Source organism: Tupaia chinensis, unplaced genomic scaffold (genome assembly GCF_000334495.1).
Source record: "Tupaia chinensis unplaced genomic scaffold, TupChi_1.0 Scaffold145082_1, whole genome shotgun sequence".
NCBI classification, from domain to species: domain Eukaryota; kingdom Metazoa; phylum Chordata; class Mammalia; order Scandentia; family Tupaiidae; genus Tupaia; species Tupaia belangeri.
This window is the reverse complement of record NW_006204943.1, coordinates 616,784-634,920: the sequence shown is the minus strand read 5'-3', so window position 1 is coordinate 634,920 and position 18,137 is coordinate 616,784. Positions and strand designations below refer to the sequence as shown.

The following is an 18,137-nucleotide window of genomic DNA, read 5'->3' as shown; positions in this document are numbered from 1 at the left end:
TACATGCAACCTACAGTGAAAATCTCTCCAAAAAAAATAAAATATAAAATAAATAAATTAATTAATTAATTAAAAAAAAAAAACTCTCCAAAAAAAAAAAAAAAGAAAAAAAAAGAAATTACCTTTCTGAGGTTTGCTAACTTCTAAATAAAATGTTCATCCTTTGGAGTAGACAAGTATCACACCTTGTCTCTTTACTATATGGAAACAACAGGCCTTTTTTATTTTGGAGAGGTTTTTGCTATAGGGCGCGTGCGCTCACCAGACAGACAGAGAGACAGAGAGACAGAAAGCGAGAAATCACCCCCCAGGGAGGATGGCCACGCCGCAATCCCTTCTCCTCCATTCTCCTCTCGGGATCTTGGGCACACACGCACACGCGCCCGGCGTGAATTTTAAGCCACCGGGTCCGAGACACGAACCATGGTCTACTAGGTGGGAGTCCAGCAACATAGTCATTACACTAACTGCTGGTCTCAGGCCGTTTTTATATGTAGATGAAACTGGAACATGGTTAGGGGGAATCATAAGATTTTTGACTGATATTCCTTATTATTTTCTTCCTGAGTATAGATTTTAAGGAAATGACAAAGCCTTTATTATAACACTGAATCTTTGTTTTGTTTTGTTTTGTTTTTTTCCCAGTGTATATATCAGGCAATTGGAAAGTCATGACATGTTTTTCTATGCAAAAACTGTGTCATGACTTTTCCAACGACCTGATATTTAAGAGGATTTGCGTGCTTCTGTGTGTGTGTGTGAAGCTTTCTGTTTGTTTTTTTCATTGCTTTATCTTTTTAATGAATGACCAAAATATGTTTACTTTGATGAAATACTTTTGCAATATTACAAACATATAGGGACCAGCAGATAGTGTAATGGCTGTGTTGCTGGACTCCCATGTAGTCCACTGCAGCTCGAGTCCCAGACCCGGTGGCTTAAACTCATGCGAGACGCGTGTGTGTGCGTGCCCAAGATCTCAAGAGGAGAATGGAGGAGAAGGGATTGCGCCATGGCCATTCCCCCTGGGTGGGTGATTTTTCACTTTCTGTCTCTCTGTCTCTCTCTGTCTTTCTGGCGATGGCACGCACCCTATACCAAAAAAAAAAAAAAAAAAAGAATAAAAAAAAATTACAAACATATAGACAATGTTTTTAGGTTCTTTCATTTTCAAAAACTAAATGTTGCTGAGAAAAAAAATGAATGAAAATAAAAGCATATAATATAGCATATTTGATTTCCCTCATTTAAAATTTGAAAATAAGCAATTTTATAAAGCCAAAAATGTTTTTTAGGAAAAATGTCTATTTAAGAGATAAAGCATGCCGTAATGGGCTGCTTCAGACTTTACTTACCGTAACTGTACAGTACTAGTTATTTGTTTTATAGCATTTGGTTTAATGTCGTCTCTCCTATTTATAAAGCATATATCCCAAAAGGATAAACTTACTTCTAGTACAAGAATAAATCATTAACAGACCATCTATTTACAGTAAATTATATAACACTAGGTAGGAGTGGGGTCATGGGGAACCAGAGAGATTCTGTGTGCGTGTAAAAACTTACAAGGTCACTAAAGCAATTCTAAATGAAACTTAAAATAAAAGTCTTAATATTTAAATATCGCAACTTACACTTAAGGGAGAAAGTTATATTACTGATAAAACAAAACCCGTAACGTCATGAAAACACATTTTCTTGGGTAATTTGACAAAACGGCCCTAAATACAATGGGCCTTTTTATTAAATGGATCTAAATTCTACTTTTTAGGGTTTTTTTTGAGACCTTTTTTTTTACTATAGGGTGCGTGCACTCGCCAGAAAGACAGAGAGAAACAGAGAGACAGGAAGCAAGAAATCCCTTCTCCTCCATTCTCCTCTCGAGACTTTGGGCACACATGCACACGTGCCCAGCATGAGTTTAAGCCACTGGGGTCCGGGACTTGAAACACGGTCAACTACATGGGAGTCCAGCAACATAGCCATTACACCAACGGCTGGTCCCTCTAAATTCTACTTTGAAGGACATCATTCAGGCTACCCAGGGCAATATAATGCAATGCTCTGAGATGCTAAAGCCCCTGAGGAGTATCCCAGGTCCATGTCCCAAGATCTCCACGTCCACACCAGGCACATGCTTGTATGCCCTTGACACTGGCTGACTGAGGCTGGGGAGGGGTGAGATCATGGAGTGGGGGAGTGTCTGTCTGTCTATCTCTTTGAAGAAAGAAATATTCTTTTAAAAAAATGTAAGGATCGCAAAGGAATTTAAAAAAATAACACATTAATTTATATACAGCTTTCACCCTAACTTTCCTCACACCTTTTTCTTTTTTTCTACTTTTTTAATCATTATTATTATTTAATTTGATACAGGCACTTACCAGAAAGAAACACAGAGAGAGAGAAACTGATAAAGTAATTGTACTTTACTGCAATTTGTTCTGGCTGATTTGCTCATCTCGGAGTCGGTGAAAATTCTACCAGTAAAAGGATCTTTTCTAAGAGTGCTGGCTCTTCACCTTTTCTCCTTAATCCTGCTTTCTGCTACTGCCAGCTCTTCCATCTGGAGAATTGGATCAAGTGATATGGGGATGCTTCAAAATATTTGGAGATAATAATAAGCAGAAGAAAATGACTTCCTGTCCTACAGAGAGCTTCTAGAGTGGCATAGTTGACTCTAGAAAGACGTAAGCAGCCCTTGCCCAGATGCTAAATTCAGTACCATAAACAAACAAAAGAACTCCATCAAACACTACCTTCAAGAAAATCAAAGAACTCACAATCGATTTGGCGATTCATTTTCAATTTTAAAAATGCCTTTAAAGACACTCAGCTAATTTCTCGCATGTACTCTCAGAGTAACCTTTCCAAATATTTTGTGTTATTAAACATCTAGAAATACATGCTATAGCTACCTGTATTGCACAAACAGGTACTAAAAGATACGCCGATTTTGCCTGTCTGCGCAATTAAAATAAGTCACTGTCTGTAATGTCAGTAAACACTATCATTCATCCTCATGTTGTCTCGTCCACAATGGGTAGTCAGTAGCAGATGGTCAAAAGGAAAGGACTCAGCCCAGTGTATAAAGCATATCTTGAATGAATTTGATACAAATGAAAACTGCAGATAAAATCCATGTTCCACTTGAAAAATATTACATCCAGACTCTTGAACCCTCTACTTATTTTTGGAACCTGAATTCTCTAGTCTCCCACTCTACTCTGAGTTGCCAGAGTCAGGCAGGCATATTGGGGGAAACAGAAGAAGGAAGTGGGGACTATGGCAAGAGAAAGGTTTTCATGAATGTGGGTTCTCAGGCTGAGCAGCTAGTTGCTCAGTACTTATTACAGAGCAGCAGGGAAGACACAGACTGGATACATCCCCTTGTGTGTGTGGTTTTTTTTTTTTATTGTTGTTCTATTTAAATTTATTCATTTTCATTATTATTTTTTTTTTGAAGTTGACCAGAGAGAGACAGAGAGAGAAGGAAAGTGAGAAAGCAAGCTGCCAGGACTAGGACTCAAACCATGGTCTTCCATGTGTGTGTCAAGCCACCTTAACAACCAGGCCACCTGCCAGCCCCAACACTGTATACATTCCTTTGTGCTTTGCTCCTCCTGTATTCTTGGCATCTAAAATAATTTCTCACACATATTGTTTAGAAGTAGCTATTGGGGGACCAGTAGGTGATATGGTAGTTAAGGTGCTGGACTCCCACATGGCTGACTATGGTTCAAGTCCTGGACCTGCCAGACTGAAAATCACACCAGGCACATGTGTGTGATGCCCCAAATCCTGGGAGGAAATGGAGGGGAAGGTATTGTGGGATGCCATCCCCTCTGGGGGATGATTTCTCACTGCCCCCTCATTGTCCGTCTCTCTCTGGCAAGCTCATGTGCCTTAGGCAAAAACCTTTAAAAAAAAAAAAAGTTATTGAGCCAGCTGCCATGATGCTGTGGCCATGTGAGAGGGTCCTGGGTGTTCCTAATACACTCAACACCCTTGTGTGTCCTATGATCTAGGCTGGCTGAGGTCAGGGGTAGATCATGGCATGAGGACCCTGTTGGGGGTGCCGCCCCCCTCTTTCTTATGGAACAGATTAATAATAAACTTACAAGATAGTTAATGAATCAATAGTCCAGGCAGGGATAATGACAGTGGAGGTAACTTCTACAATGGGGATCTTATGGCAGCAACCTACACAAGATTTATGTTGTGTTTTTGTAGCAAAACTCAGAATTGTAGTTAATCCTTAAGTACAGAGTGCTTGCTACATAAAAGATGTCCTATGTAGTTCACTATTCTTTAAACATTGTGGACAAAAGAGTTCACAATCTCTAGACAAACTGAAGTACCAAATTATTCTCTCATCTGATATCTGACCTTCATCCCGGGAAATTCTGCCCCATATTTCATGTATCTCAGCTTCCATTTTTATCCCCTCTTCTCTTGCTCTAAACCGTGGGGAAATATTTCTACAGTGCCTTCATCCACTTATTGTGAATGGAGTCACCATTTGTTTTTTGTCTTCAAGCATACTTCATTATGCTTTCACACCTCTGCTGTTTTTTCTAACCTTTTAATTACTGTTGTAGCTCCTTGAATGTTCTCCAGGATTTTAATGTCTGAAGTCCTGGAGCCCAAGGTTGGTCATGATATGCCAAGACAGGCAGGTGGAGGCTCACCCCTCACTTATTCTTGGGAGATCATGTCATGTTTCCTATTCCACTTTATGTACACTGGCATTCGCTTTAGTTTTGTTTGCATTTTTCTTTTCTTTTTTTTCATGACACGTTCCATTGCAAATTTACCCTTTCCCACCATTGCTGAAGTAAGTCATCTTTTACATCTGGAACTCCTAGATTTAAGATATTCTCTAGTTTCTGTATATGCAGCCTTTCTCCTCAAGTATATTTCTTGTGGGCATCAACACTAAATCTTCTTTCTTTCTAAACACATCATAGCCTTAGCCCAGTGCAAGGTAGATGCAAGCAGTCCAAATATATTATTGATATCCAAAATGCAAACTCATTCTTTTCATTATTATCGCTTTGTCCCCAAATTTGTTCCCCCTCCTGTTTCCTGTCTGTATTCTCAGTACCACAACATATCCAAAATAAAAGTGTCAATTTTTTTCTTTTATCTTACTACAGAGCCAGTGTGAGATAGAAAGAGAGAGGTATTTTTGAAAGGGTCCCACCCCGTTGCCAGCCTCCTGTCTCAGCCTCCTACTTAGATCCACAGGTGTGTACAACTGTACCTTTTCTGTTTGGGTGAAGCTGGGAACTGAACAAGGCCTCTTATGGATCTCCCACACCACATAGCAGCACCCTCCTGCTTGCACCTCTGGAGTGGGGCCCTGCTGACACTGGATATCTGGTTGTTTCCCTCTTGAATGTGGCCTTTCTTCTGTATTTCAACCTACTCCCTGAGTTCAGGTCTCCAGCCTCCCTGGATTGGACTACTGTTGTACAATTGTCTTTAGTTTCTCTGTTCAATTAATTTCCTCCTATCTCTGAATGCTTACCTTACCATACCATTTTTGCCATTTAAAAAGAAAAAAATTACAGTGTTTTCATTGTAGCAATGAGCATATAGCGTATACATTCAAATCCTTGATACCACTTCCCTGCCTTTTCAAACTCATTACTCTAGCCACTTCTCTTTCTACCATTGCTCCCAAATCAAGTCCTATACTAAGGACAGCAGATCTGTCAATTTAAATTAATTGGAAATGGCACCTGAAACAATATATTGTTTTTTTTAAAAAAGAATTATTTAATTTTACTTATTTATTTTAATTGATCAGATAGGGACAGAATGAGAGAGAGATGGAAAGTGAGAAAGCAAGTCGCCAGGTCCAGGATTCACACCGCAGTTGGCCATGTGGGAATCCAGCGCCTTTAACCACCATGTCACCTGCTGGCCTCATGAAACAATATATTGTAAAGACATGAAAAGTGCAATAACAGATCAGCCATGTCCACCATGAAAGGGAGTTAACAGCAGAACTATGTAATATATTTGTTATTTATTTTGCTACACATATTGAGAATTTAAATTTCCCTAACTCTCTCTCTCTCTCTCTCTCTTTTTAAAATTTGGTTAGCTATAAGATATACACACTTGCCAGACAAAGAGACAGGGTGAGGGACAGAGTGAATCATCACCTCCCCAGGGGAATGGCCACACCACAATCCCCCCTACTGGGATTTTGGGCATGCATGCACATGTGCCCAGCAGTGTGTTTTTCAAGCTACCAGGTCTGAAATTCTAGCTGCACAGCTAATCATGTGGGACCAGCAGCCTTGACCACCATGCCACCAGCTGGCCCTAAAGTTTCCTAACTTTTTTTTTAAAGAATTATTTTATTTAACTTTCTTCTCCCAATCTCCCTCCCTCCCTCCTTTTTCTTCCTTCCTTCCTTCCTCTCTTTCTTTCTGTCTCTCTTCCTTTCCTTCCTTCCTTTCCTTCTTTCTTTCTTTCTTTCTTTCTTTCTCCCTCCTTCCCTCCCTCCCTCCCTCCCTCCCTCCTTTTCTTCCTTCCTTCCTTTCTTTTCCTTTCTCTCCTTTCTTCTTTTTTTGACCAGATTGGGGAGGGGAGAGAGAGAGAAAGAAAAAGCAAGCCACCAGGTCCAGGACTTGAACCACGGTCAGTCATGTAGGAGTACAGGTCCTTAAACAGCATGCCACCTGCTGGCCCCCAAAGTTCCCTAACTCTTCATTTGCTTTGGAACTCCATGGCTTTTTATTTTTTTAGAATTGGTCTCTCTTCATTGTTTTTGTCATAGGGTCTGTGCCCTGGCCAGAGAGAGGGAAAGTGAGAAATCACTCCTGGGGCGGGGCGGGGTGGGGGGGATTGCCATGCCAAAATTCCTTCTCCTCTGTTCCTCTCTTGAGATTTTGGGCAGACATGCCCAGTGTGATTTTCAAGCTACTGGGCCCAAAGCTTGAACTGCAGACAGCCATGTGGGAGTCCGGCACCTTAACCACCATGCCACCTGCTAAGCCACTCAGCATATTTTACAAGCTACTGAGTTCTGGGACTTGATTTGTGTAGTCAGCCATGTGGAATCCAGCTGCCATAGCCACCTTTTTGTGTCACCCCCCCCCCCCCCACGTTTTATTTCTACTTTTCCTTTTAACAACATTTTATTACTCCACTATTAGAAATTGATTTCTATATTATCTTCTAAATTATTTGGTGAAGGTATTACATTTTTTATTTTTATTTATACTATATGTGTGTGTGTGTGTATTTTTTAAACAGAGAACTTTACACTTTTTCATCTGACAATGTTTCCACCCCTAGCACCTCACACTCTCCACCACCTGCTCTCTCCCCTTTCCTCTCCTCCTTACGTGATTTACAGTTGCATATTATTCTACTATATGGCTGTATTAACAGGTAGGGTCCTCTATAGTTAGGGTGCTTCCAATATTTTTCCTATTGCAAACAATGACACAATTAATAATCTTGTACCATAGACTTTTTTTAAAGAATTTTTAAATTTTATTTCATTTATTCATTAATTTATTATTATTATTTTTTAATTTGACCAGAGGGAGACAGAGAAAGTGAGAAAGCAAGCCATCAGGTCCAGGACTGAACCATGGTCAGCCATGTGAGAGTGTCCAGCACCTTAACCACTGTACCATCTGCTAGTCCCAGACATTTTTTCTTTCTTTTCTTTGGAGAGGTTTTTGCTATAGGGCGCGTGCACTCGCCAGAAAGACAGAGACAGAGAGATAGAAAGCGAGAAATCACCCCCCAGGGGGGATGGCCACGCTGCAATCCCTTTCCTCCATTCGCTTCTCGGGATCTTGGGCATGCACGTACACACGCCCGGCATGAGTTTAAGCTGCTGAGTCCAGGACCTGAACTGCGGTCGACTACGTGGGAGTCCAGCAACATAGCCATTACGCTAACTGCTGGTTCCCCCCAGACATTTTTACATATGAAAATATCCCTGTAAAATAATTTTCCAGGGAACCAGCAGTTAGCGTAATGGCTATGTCGCTGGACTCCCATGTAGTTGACCGCGGTTCACGTCCCAGACCCGGTGGCTTAAAACTCACGCCGGGTGCATGTGCGTGCATGCCCAAGATCCCGAGAGGAGAATGGAGGAGAAGGGATTGCGGCATGACCATCCCCCCGGGGTGTGATTTCTTGCTTTCTGTCTCTGATGTCTCTCTCTGTCTGTCTGGCGAGCGCACGCGCCGTATAGCAAAAATCTCTCCAAAAAAAAATAATAATTTTCCAGAAGATAAATTGCTGAGTCATGAGTATAGACACTTGTAATTCTGAGAGATATTGTTAAATTCCTTATGAAAGTATTGTATACTTTTTTTTTTTCAGTTTTGCTATAGTGTGTGTGTGTACTTACAGGGAAGGAAAGTGAGAAATCACTCCAAAGAGGATTTGGGGCATACATACACCAGTGCCCAGCGTGATTTTCAAGCTTCTGGTTCTAGAATTTGGACTACACACTTGGCCATATGGGATTCAGCTGCCTTAACCTCCACACTACCTGGTGGCCCAATATTGTATCATTTTACAATGCCATGAGAAATATGGTCACTTTTTCTCCTACAATTTCCCTAATTGTGTGTGTGTGTGTGTGTGTGTGTATTTATTTCTCTAATAGAGGAAAAGAGAGAGAGAGAGAGACAGGGTTCCCCAGAGACTGTTAACACTGATTCACCCCCAAGTCTCAGCCCGCTGTGACCACAGGCACTTGTATGTGCTCAGCTTGCCCAGGGAGGTGCTGGGATGTGAACTCACGACCTTCCCTATGTAGGTCTAGTTGAATCACTGCTATGCTACCTGGCCCTCCCTATAGGATTCTTTTTATTTTTTAAAATTTATTTATTTATTCCACAGGAAAGAGATACAGAAAGACTGAGAGAAACCGTCTCCACAAAAGGATCTTTATACCATGATCCACCCCCAGAATCAGGCAGCCCGAATTGGCTACATGCACCTGGCATGCTCGGAGGTCCTGGGACCTTTACAATCTGGCTCTAGTTACATTATCAGTGCACCACCACCTGAATGTCCCCTCAGCCCACAATTGTGTTTTATTAATTTTTTTTTTTAATTTGCTATAGGGTGTGTGGACTCACCAGAGAAAGAAAGAGAGAACAAAAATGAAAAAGCATCCCCCTTACACACACCCCAGGGAGTTGGCGATGCTGCAGTCTCTTCTCCATCCTCCTCTTGGGATCCGGCACGTGCACACACGTGCCTGGCATATGTCTCAAGCCACCAGGTTTAGCATTCAAATAGCACAGTCAGCCACTGGGATCTACCGCCTCAACCACCAGCTGGCCCTTTTCACTTATTTTTTTTATTTGTTCAGAGCCAGTAGGTAAAAGAAAATTTATATTTGAATTTCTCTGATAAGTGAAGTTAATCATCTTTTGTTATGTTTAAGAAACTTTTTCTTTTGCTCTTATAGACTACCAGTTTTCATATTTTTGCCCACTTTTTAATATTGAATTGGTCAGAATTTTATTATTGATTCCTAAAAGCTTTTCCCATATTAGGGATGTTACACTTCTTTGATATAAGCTGCTAATAATTTTTGCATTTTCTTATAGTTAAGGAACTTTTCTGTTTGTTCAAAATATCTTTCTTTATTTGTTTTTGCCTCACAGAAGATATTAGTTATGATTGTTAAACTGGTCATCCATTTCTATAATGACTTCAGGATTTGGGGTCGTAGTTATGAAGTCCTTCCCTACTGTAAGACTGTAAGTGAATTCATCCATGTTACATTTTAGAACACTTAATATCTCTCCTTTTTACTTTCAAGTCTTCAGCATTTGGTATATGATGTAAGATATGTATCCTTTTTTTTTAGTTTTACTATAAGGCACATGTGCTCACCAGAGAAAGATAGAGACAGAGCAAGAGAAGGAGGGAAAGTCAGAAATCATCCCCAGGGATGATGGCCATACCGCAATCCCTTCTTCTCTGTTCTCCTCTAGGGATTTTGGATGTGCACACACATATACCCAGTGTATTTTTCAAGCCACTAAGTCTGGGACTCTTAACTGTAAAGCTGGTCATGTAGGAGCTAGCCGCCTTAGTCACCATGACACTGGCTGGCCCCTGGATCCAATGTTTTGCATGCCCATCAATAAAACAGATATGTTTCTTGAACTATTTTTTAAAAGTTGACTAAGAGCATTGGGAATGGGAAGCAGGACTTGAGTAAAACGGACCAGTTCTGGGGGCCAGCAGGTGGGTGGCATGATGACTGAGGTGCTGGATTCCCACATGGCCAACCATGGTTCAAGTCCTGGACCTGCCGGCTTGCCTTCACACTTTCTCTCTCTCTCCCCCTCTCTATCTGGTGAGTGCATGTGCCTTACAAAAAATTAAATAATAATTAAAAAAAAAATAAGAGAGAGAGACCAGTTCTGGAGTGAAAGTGCTTTCTTACTTTCTCTCTCTCTCTCTCTCTCTCTCTCTCTGTTTCTCTCTAGGGAGTACATGTGTCCTCTGGCAATATTAAAATTTTTTTTTTCTTATGAAAAAATAAGGATGCTTTCTCTATAATGAAGTGAAAAATAAATACAGAATGAATGATTATGTGAGGAAAAGCATGGTTCTAAAATGAGACTACAGTACCTATTATGTATTTATTCAAACACGCTTAAGGACACTCTGAAAGGATGAATAAGAAACTGAGAGTTTGCAACTCTGGCAGCCTGAATCCTCTGGATCATGCTGAGTGGGAATACCGTATTTCCATTTCAGTGCTATGGTCCTTACCAACACAGGGTCTTGGGATATACAGATTTCTTTATCTGGGATGCTCTCCATCCTCATTTCCCACCTTTACCTAGTTTTCTATCCTTTATTTTTTTTTTTTAAAGAATTATTTATTTAATTTTATTTTTTATTATTATTTTAAAATTTGCTATAAGGCACATATATTGACCAGAGAGACAGACAGAGGAAGAGGGAAAGTGAGAAAGCAAGCCATTAGGGTCCAGGAGTCGAACCATGGTCGACTATGTGGGAGTCCAGAGTCTTAAGCACCATGCCATCTGCTGACCTCCTAGTTTCGTATTCTTTAGATTTCCATTATTTTCTCAGAAAGCTCAGATTCCCTCATGGCTCAGTGGAAATCTTACATATGTTTTCCTAAATCCTTTGTGCATACCACTACTGCTCACTTGAATGTGAAGCTCCAAGTGTTTTTGTACACCTCAGAGTCTGGCATATGCGTGTACCCAAGACACCTCAGAGTCTGGCATATGCCTGTTCACAGGGCTCTGAACATTTGTTGAATGAACAAACGGAAGACCAGGGCACTGTGTGGTGGCGCCAAGAGAGAAATCACAACGTGGAGATAAAAAAGACAACCTCTGCCTTTAGGTAGCATTCCCAACTGAGGAGGTTAAGATAAATACACATAATTATATTGGGAGCCAAAAAGTGGTCATTGCCTTAGGGGTTACAAATAAAGTTATATGAGATTTAGAGTAAGTTAACTGCAACGAGAATTTTAAAAATCTCTTATATATCTGAAAAACACAGTGGGGTTTGAAAAGGGATTTTGAAGGACTAATGTGATCGTCTTAAAAAGGGGCAGGGTATTTATTTATTTATTTATTTTGGGGAGAGGTTTTTGTTATAGGGTACGTCTACTCACCGGAAAGACAGAGACAGAGAGATAGAAAGCGAGAAATCACCCCGACCCCAGAGGGGGGATGGCCCCACCACAATCCCTTCTCCTCTATTCTCCTCTCAGGATCTTGGGCATGCACGCGTACGTGCCTGGCGTGAGTTTAAGCCACTGGGTCCGAGACTCGAACCATGGTCGACTACATGGGAGTACATTACGCCATCTGCTGGTCCCGCAAAAATCTCTCTTACAAAAACAAAAAATAAAACAAACAAAAAACAAGAAAAAGCAGGCAATAAAGTCACTCGGTATGTTTTAAGCAGGGTTATAATTACAATACAAACAAAAGGAAAACTCATTCCCTCATCTAGTGGGAGCTGTAACTGGCATAAAAGAAACAGTTGTAGATATTTATTCAACAAATATTTAATCAATATCCTACAATGCATCAGGTGCTCCCCAAGTCCTTTAACTTCATTCCTTCTGTTGTCATGAACTTTATCTTTATCCCTAGCCAGCCAGCCTGGAAGTTCATGTCATTGCTCACAGAATGAATGATCTCACAAGATAAAAGAGTGAGTGACTCAAAGCAGCTCATCCTTCCAGCTAGTGCCTGTCAATGCCTAAGTAGCTTTGTCTTGGAATCCTAAGGATCACGGAGATGAGGTGAAAATGCACAGCATAAGATCTCTCTCTCTACACTGGAAAAAGAGTTTCACAATAGTAACAAAGCTTGACATGACAATGGTAGGATATAGCTTTCAAGAAATAATATCAGCAACCATTTTCTGCCCATTTTGTGCCCACGATCTTTATACAATTTGTGATTCTTTTTAAGTTAAATTGGTGCACTGGGCAATGTTTTTTATCTACTTCTGATGAAACATTACATAAAATCACTTCTAAATCAGTTAAAAATATAACTGATTAATTGCCAATGAAAATCAGTCTACAGCTTTAATGTGTGCAACTCCCACTTCAGTAAAACATGCCTATTTCTGAAACAGGCTGGGTAGTTTTGTAAACAAGAACAAAAATCAAAAGCTTCACAAAATGGGTTTCTGTAAAAAAAAAAATCTGTTGATAGGGTTTTTCATTAAATTCCTAAGCATTTTCAAAATTTTAAACACTCCGAGACTATAATCATGGAGGACAGTTGTACTATTGCTCATAATTTCATAAGGCATGCATTTATTTTGATACAAAACTCATTATTTGCTTTTAAGATCTACGCCCTCATAGTAGCTAGGAAAAGAGAAACAATACAGTGTATTAGACAAGGCACACAGACATGACGGCAGAAGAAAAAAATTCTCCCTTTGAGTTAAAAAGAACAAAAGAGATTACTATCATCAGAAAAAAGAAATACATCTCTGAGCAAGAAATACTTTCCTAGTCGCAGAGTGGGGAGGTGTAAGTGGGGTTGGGGAACAGGGGGTTACCAGGTGAGACAATACTGCTTATGGCCCTGACGAACAGAACTTTGATTTATATAACAAATCAATCCACTTACAGGACATTGTTAACTTCACCTGTTGGGAGGTAGGTGCAGTCTCTTTCTCCTCCTCTGAATGAATGGAGAGAGGCTTTCTGCTCACCCTGTCCTCCCACCTCAGGAATGTGTGGTATCTAGAGAGTTGTTTTGAAACCCTTAGCACTTAAAGGAGCAGTATCAACAGGTCTTTTCCTTCTCTCTTAACACTGAGCCAATTGTAAATGTTGAATGGGAACCCTGGCCGAATTAAACACTACACGTAGGAATTAAAAATCAGCTCTAACTAAGGTAGGTAAGAGCTACTCCGGCCACCACCACCCCCCCCCCAAACAGCCCCCCGGGCCCCCCCCCCCCCCCCCCCCAAAAAAAAACAATCACATATTTCTGTCACTTCAGCTTTTCTGAGCCCAGGACTACAGGGCTAACAAAGCACTATATCCTGGGACCAGCAGTTAGCGTAATAGCTATGTTGCTGGACTCCCATGCAGTCGACCGCGGTTCATGTCCCAGACTTGGTGGCTTGAAACTCACGCCAGGCGCATGTGCGTGCGTGCCCAAGATCCCGAGAGGAGAATGGAGAAGAAGGGATTTCGGCGTGGCTATCCCCCCTGGGGGATGATTTCTGGCTTTCTGTCTCTCTGTCTGTCTAGCAAGCGCACACACCCTGTAGCAAAAACCTCTCAAAAAAAACAAAGCACTATTTCCTGAATATGTGATACAGAGCTCATTATAAGGTAAACCTGAACCTGAACCTGAACCTGAAAGTGGGTCTGGGAATTCAGAACATAAAACAGATTTTTCCCAAGAGAGCTGCCAATGTGTGTCAAGAAAACTCAAGGGACTCAAAAATGTCCTTCCATGCAATAATAAATTTGAAGATTTTTCTATACTTATTATGTACATGCATTTCTAAGGGCATTTTATCATGCTTCAATGCAAATATTTATCATTTTTTCCCTCTATCGCCTCAACTATAGAGTTCCCATTCTCTCTTGAAATAAAACTGCTTCAAGGACATTGGTGATGAGGTGAGACACTCATAGACACTTCACTGATCCAGCCCTAATGTTAGGGGGAAGTTACAGACAATTTCAAATTCGTATTTTAAACTTCTGCCCTTGACTGTGGAAATCGGGGTCAGCAGGTGGTGTGGAGGTTAAGACACTGGGTCCCATATGGCCAACTGCACAGTTTGAGTCCCGGACCTGGCTTGAAAATCACTAGATGCATGTGTCTGTGTGCCCAAAATCCTGACAGGAGACTGTAGCGTGGCCATCCCCTTCCTCAGCGGCCAGCTCTCCTCTCCGTATCTTTTTGGTGAATGCATGTGCCCTATAACAAGAACACCAAAGAACTGGAAACTGAGAAGTCATTCATTTGTGTTTTTTTGTTAGGTGAACTCTTTGGTTGAGAGGTGATACCCAGAATCTGGCCCACCGAGTTCAAATAGCCATCTGTCACTCTGCTCATATCAGCTGCAATTTACTGTACCATACCAAATGTCTACTCTCGAGAAGTTCTATGGCTTGATATAATTTGATTTATCATGAAGCCTTACAAACTTCATTTGGCATGAAATTAATTCAAAATGGTTTATACGCTGATTTCAAACATTACAAGAAATATGTATTTTTCCTAATAACAAATAAAAGCTTCATTAAAAATAAGCCGACATCCCCCAAATGAACACACAATTTAAAAAAGAATCTTTAATCTTAAGGATGGAAAGAAATTAAAATCTGTGTAATAAAACAATAAACTACTGAGCAAATACTTTGCTAATTACCATGCGCCGATTATTTTAATTAGCCATTTTCCTAGATAATCTATACATCAACATCGAAACAGGCTCCCGTCTAGGTAATTATAAATGTGCTACATTGTAGGACTTGAAGAAATGGGGATATCTAATGTCTTTCATCATTTGAGGAAGCAAAATAATGTAGGGCTGAGAAATGTAGGGGAAGTGGAATAGGGAATCAAAAGAGAAAGAGTCAGCAAAGATGGCTCGTAACAATCTTCAAACAGGCCGCGAATGCTAGATACTTTTCAGTTTTCCTCAGCCTCCCTTGGAATTTGTTCAAGAGTTTGGACTCTTCATGAGATAAAAACAAACAAAAAAATCCTGTTCAGAAAAATATGCAATGTTGATCAGGCTGCCTGGTGTGGTTGGCCCTAGAACTTGCACTTGAGGCCACGATTTTATCACTTCTTAAAGGGACATAACAAAGCTCTTTAAATAAAAGTCCAGAAGGCATGGAGCGTCTCCACAAGTTGAGAAGTCTGTAATCGAGTGAGCATTTCTCATTTCTTATTGCCAATGAAGATAATCAGATATTGCTATAAAAATAGGGATGACAAGTTTAATGTTTTGTACTAACATGCTTATACATTTTTCCTTCCTTTTACCTTCCTACTCGTTTCTGTCTCCCTTATTTCTCGCTCCCTCCCTCATTCTGTTTGTTGAGGAATTTTGAACAGGATTTTTATTGTCCTTACAATTACAGCACCAAAGTAACCAGAAGAACTAACATGAAGCAAGTTTGCCTGAGAGCTTGTAACCCTTCTCCAGAATTTTTTATTTTTTATTAAAGAATTATTTTTTAAAAAATTAAAGAATTATTTTATTAATTAATTAATTAATTTTAATTTGACCAGAGAGGGACAGAGAGAAAAAAGGAAGCAAGGAAGCAAGCCACCAAGTCCGGGACTTGAACCGCGGTCAGTCAGGTTTTTTGCTATAGGGCGCGTGCACTTGCCAGAAAGGCAGAGAGAGACAGAGAGACAGACAAAAAGCAAGAAATCACTCCCCCCCGGGAGGATGGCCATGCCACCATCCCTTCTCCTCCATTCTCCCAGGATCTTGAGCATGTACTAACAGGCGCCCAGCGTGAGTTTAAGCCACTGGGTCCAGGACTCGAACCGCAGTCAACTATATGGGAGTCCAACAACGTAGCCATTATGCCATCTGCTGGTCCCAGATTTTGGAATTTCTTAGAGATACCCTTTAGTTTCTTCAAGGCTGTAAAGATTACTCTGATTCTCTTTTGAGGGAAATTGTTGTAAAGAATGATTTTGAGGGGGCAACAAATGGCGTGGTGATTAAGGTGCTAGACTCCCACATGGACAACCAAGGTTTGGGTCCTGAACTCAAAGGCTTGAAAATCATGCTAGGTACATGTGTGTGCATGCCCAAAATATGATCACTGGATCACTGCATGGCCAGCCCTCCTGGAGGTGACTTCTCACTTTCCCTCTCTCTGTCTCTGTCTTTTCTTTCTCTCCAGAGAGTATATGTACCCTCTCTGGAAAAAAAAAAAATGTGATTATGAGGATAAAGAAGAAAATGATTTGGGTTTTAGGTGGAGAATTAAAGTATGGTCTCAAGTTTACTGTTCTACATTGCTCAGAATGAGAAAGGAAGGAAGGTGGTGCATAGAAGTGCTGTCCAAGAATGAAAGATGTGCATTTGTTTGGAATTACCTTTGTGTTCTTCCTAGAAAGAGCAGATAAATTGAGAAACCTCAACTTTACTTCTAGTAAAGTTCCTTAAAAAAAAAAAAAAAGGAATTGATTTATTTATCATTATTATTATTAAAATTTGACCACAGAGAGAGGGAAGCAAAGTGAAAAATCCAACTACCAGGACTGAGATTTGAACCGTGGTCAGCTTACGTGATGCTGGAGAACCGTGGCTATCTTGCGTCTTTGGGTGAGGCTTCTTTCCTTGTTAACTCATGATTGCCCATGGGGAAGCTTTTTTCTGTTTTTTTTTTTTTTTTTTCCTCGTAGATATTCTTGTCTGCAAAGTTCCTAAATATGTATGACTGAATTTCAACTCCATATCATGTGGTAAAGAATTGGAACTCTGTGATATTAGGAAAGGACTTTTTTTGTTTTTGTTTTTGTTTTTTAATCTTGTGACAACTCAAGTTTCATATTCCTCACAGTGCTCAAAATCATTATGCTAGCCTCAAAACCCAAACTTTTTGGGGAGGAGAGGGTGAGGGGTGTGTGTTTAACCACAGGGCATGTGCACTTGCCAGAGAGAGACAGATTGAGGGAAAGTAAGAAATCACCCCCCAGGGGAATAGCACACCACAATCCCTTCTCCTCCATTCTCCTCTCAAGATTTTGGGCGTGTATGCATGAATTTCGAGTCTCCAGGCCTGAGATTTGAACCGTGGTCAGCTTTGTGGGAGACCAGCACCTTAACTACTATGCCAACCTGTGAGCTCCAAATGAAATCCTTTTAATGTACTTATTTGCTCTTCTGTTGTAAGAACACTGGCATAACCAATTCCTGCCTTCTTGGCCACCTTCTCCCATTCTTCCTCTGGACACTTCCCAGTCCTGGGACATCACTTCAAACAGTAGAGGCTGTGACTGGTGGTGCTTGTGGGGAACGGTTTAAGCTTGGCCCATGAGCTTAATGCTCTGAAATTCCTACCTCATGTCTGATTTTTCTTTTTTTTTTTTCAAGTTTCTTCTCTAGGGCATATGGGCTCACCAGAGAGAGATAAAGACAAAGAGAGGGGGCGAGAAATCATTCCCCAGAAGGTGTGGCCACACTGTGATCCCTTCTCCTCCATTCTCCTCTTGGGATTTTGGGCAGGCACGCACATATGCCCAATATGATTTGGAGGCCACCAGGTCCAGGACTTCAATGACAGAGTCAACTACGTGAGAATCCAGCCATCTTAACTGCAGGGTTCCATTCCACCAGCAAGGCTCCTTCATGTCTGAATTTTTGTTTTCCTAGAGAGAGATTTTTGCTATAGGCAGCATACATTCCCAGAGCGACAGAAAGCAAGAGATCACCACCCCCGCCCCGGGGGAAAGGCCATGCCACAATCCCTTCTCTTCCATTCTTCTTTTGGGATTTTGGATGTGCATGTACACACACCTGGTGTGAGTTTTAAGTCACCAAGTCTGGGACTCAAACTGCAGTCAACTATGTAGGAGTCTAGCAATGTAATCATTACCCCATCTGAT

The 18,137-nt window shown here is 40.8% G+C and overlaps 1 protein-coding gene and 1 long non-coding RNA gene across 4 annotated transcripts in view; one reads left to right on the top strand and one right to left on the bottom strand.

The window, feature by feature from the left end:
- The window catches only part of LOC102501259 (uncharacterized), a 45,546-nt gene extending 30,070 nt beyond the window's left edge, over window positions 1–15,476 (top strand). Inside the window, exon 3 of one of the 2 annotated variants that reach the window (XR_337276.3) lies at window positions 14,537–15,476. This is a non-coding gene — a long non-coding RNA (uncharacterized LOC102501259). Of the gene's footprint in view, window positions 1–2,376; window positions 3,405–14,536 lie in introns of those variants that run through there. The other variant, XR_003547749.1, reaches the window with a different exon arrangement.
- SLC39A10 (solute carrier family 39 member 10) overlaps window positions 1–18,137 on the bottom strand; it is a 165,641-nt gene that overhangs the window by 102,635 nt on the left and 44,869 nt on the right. The window lies entirely within an intron of this gene.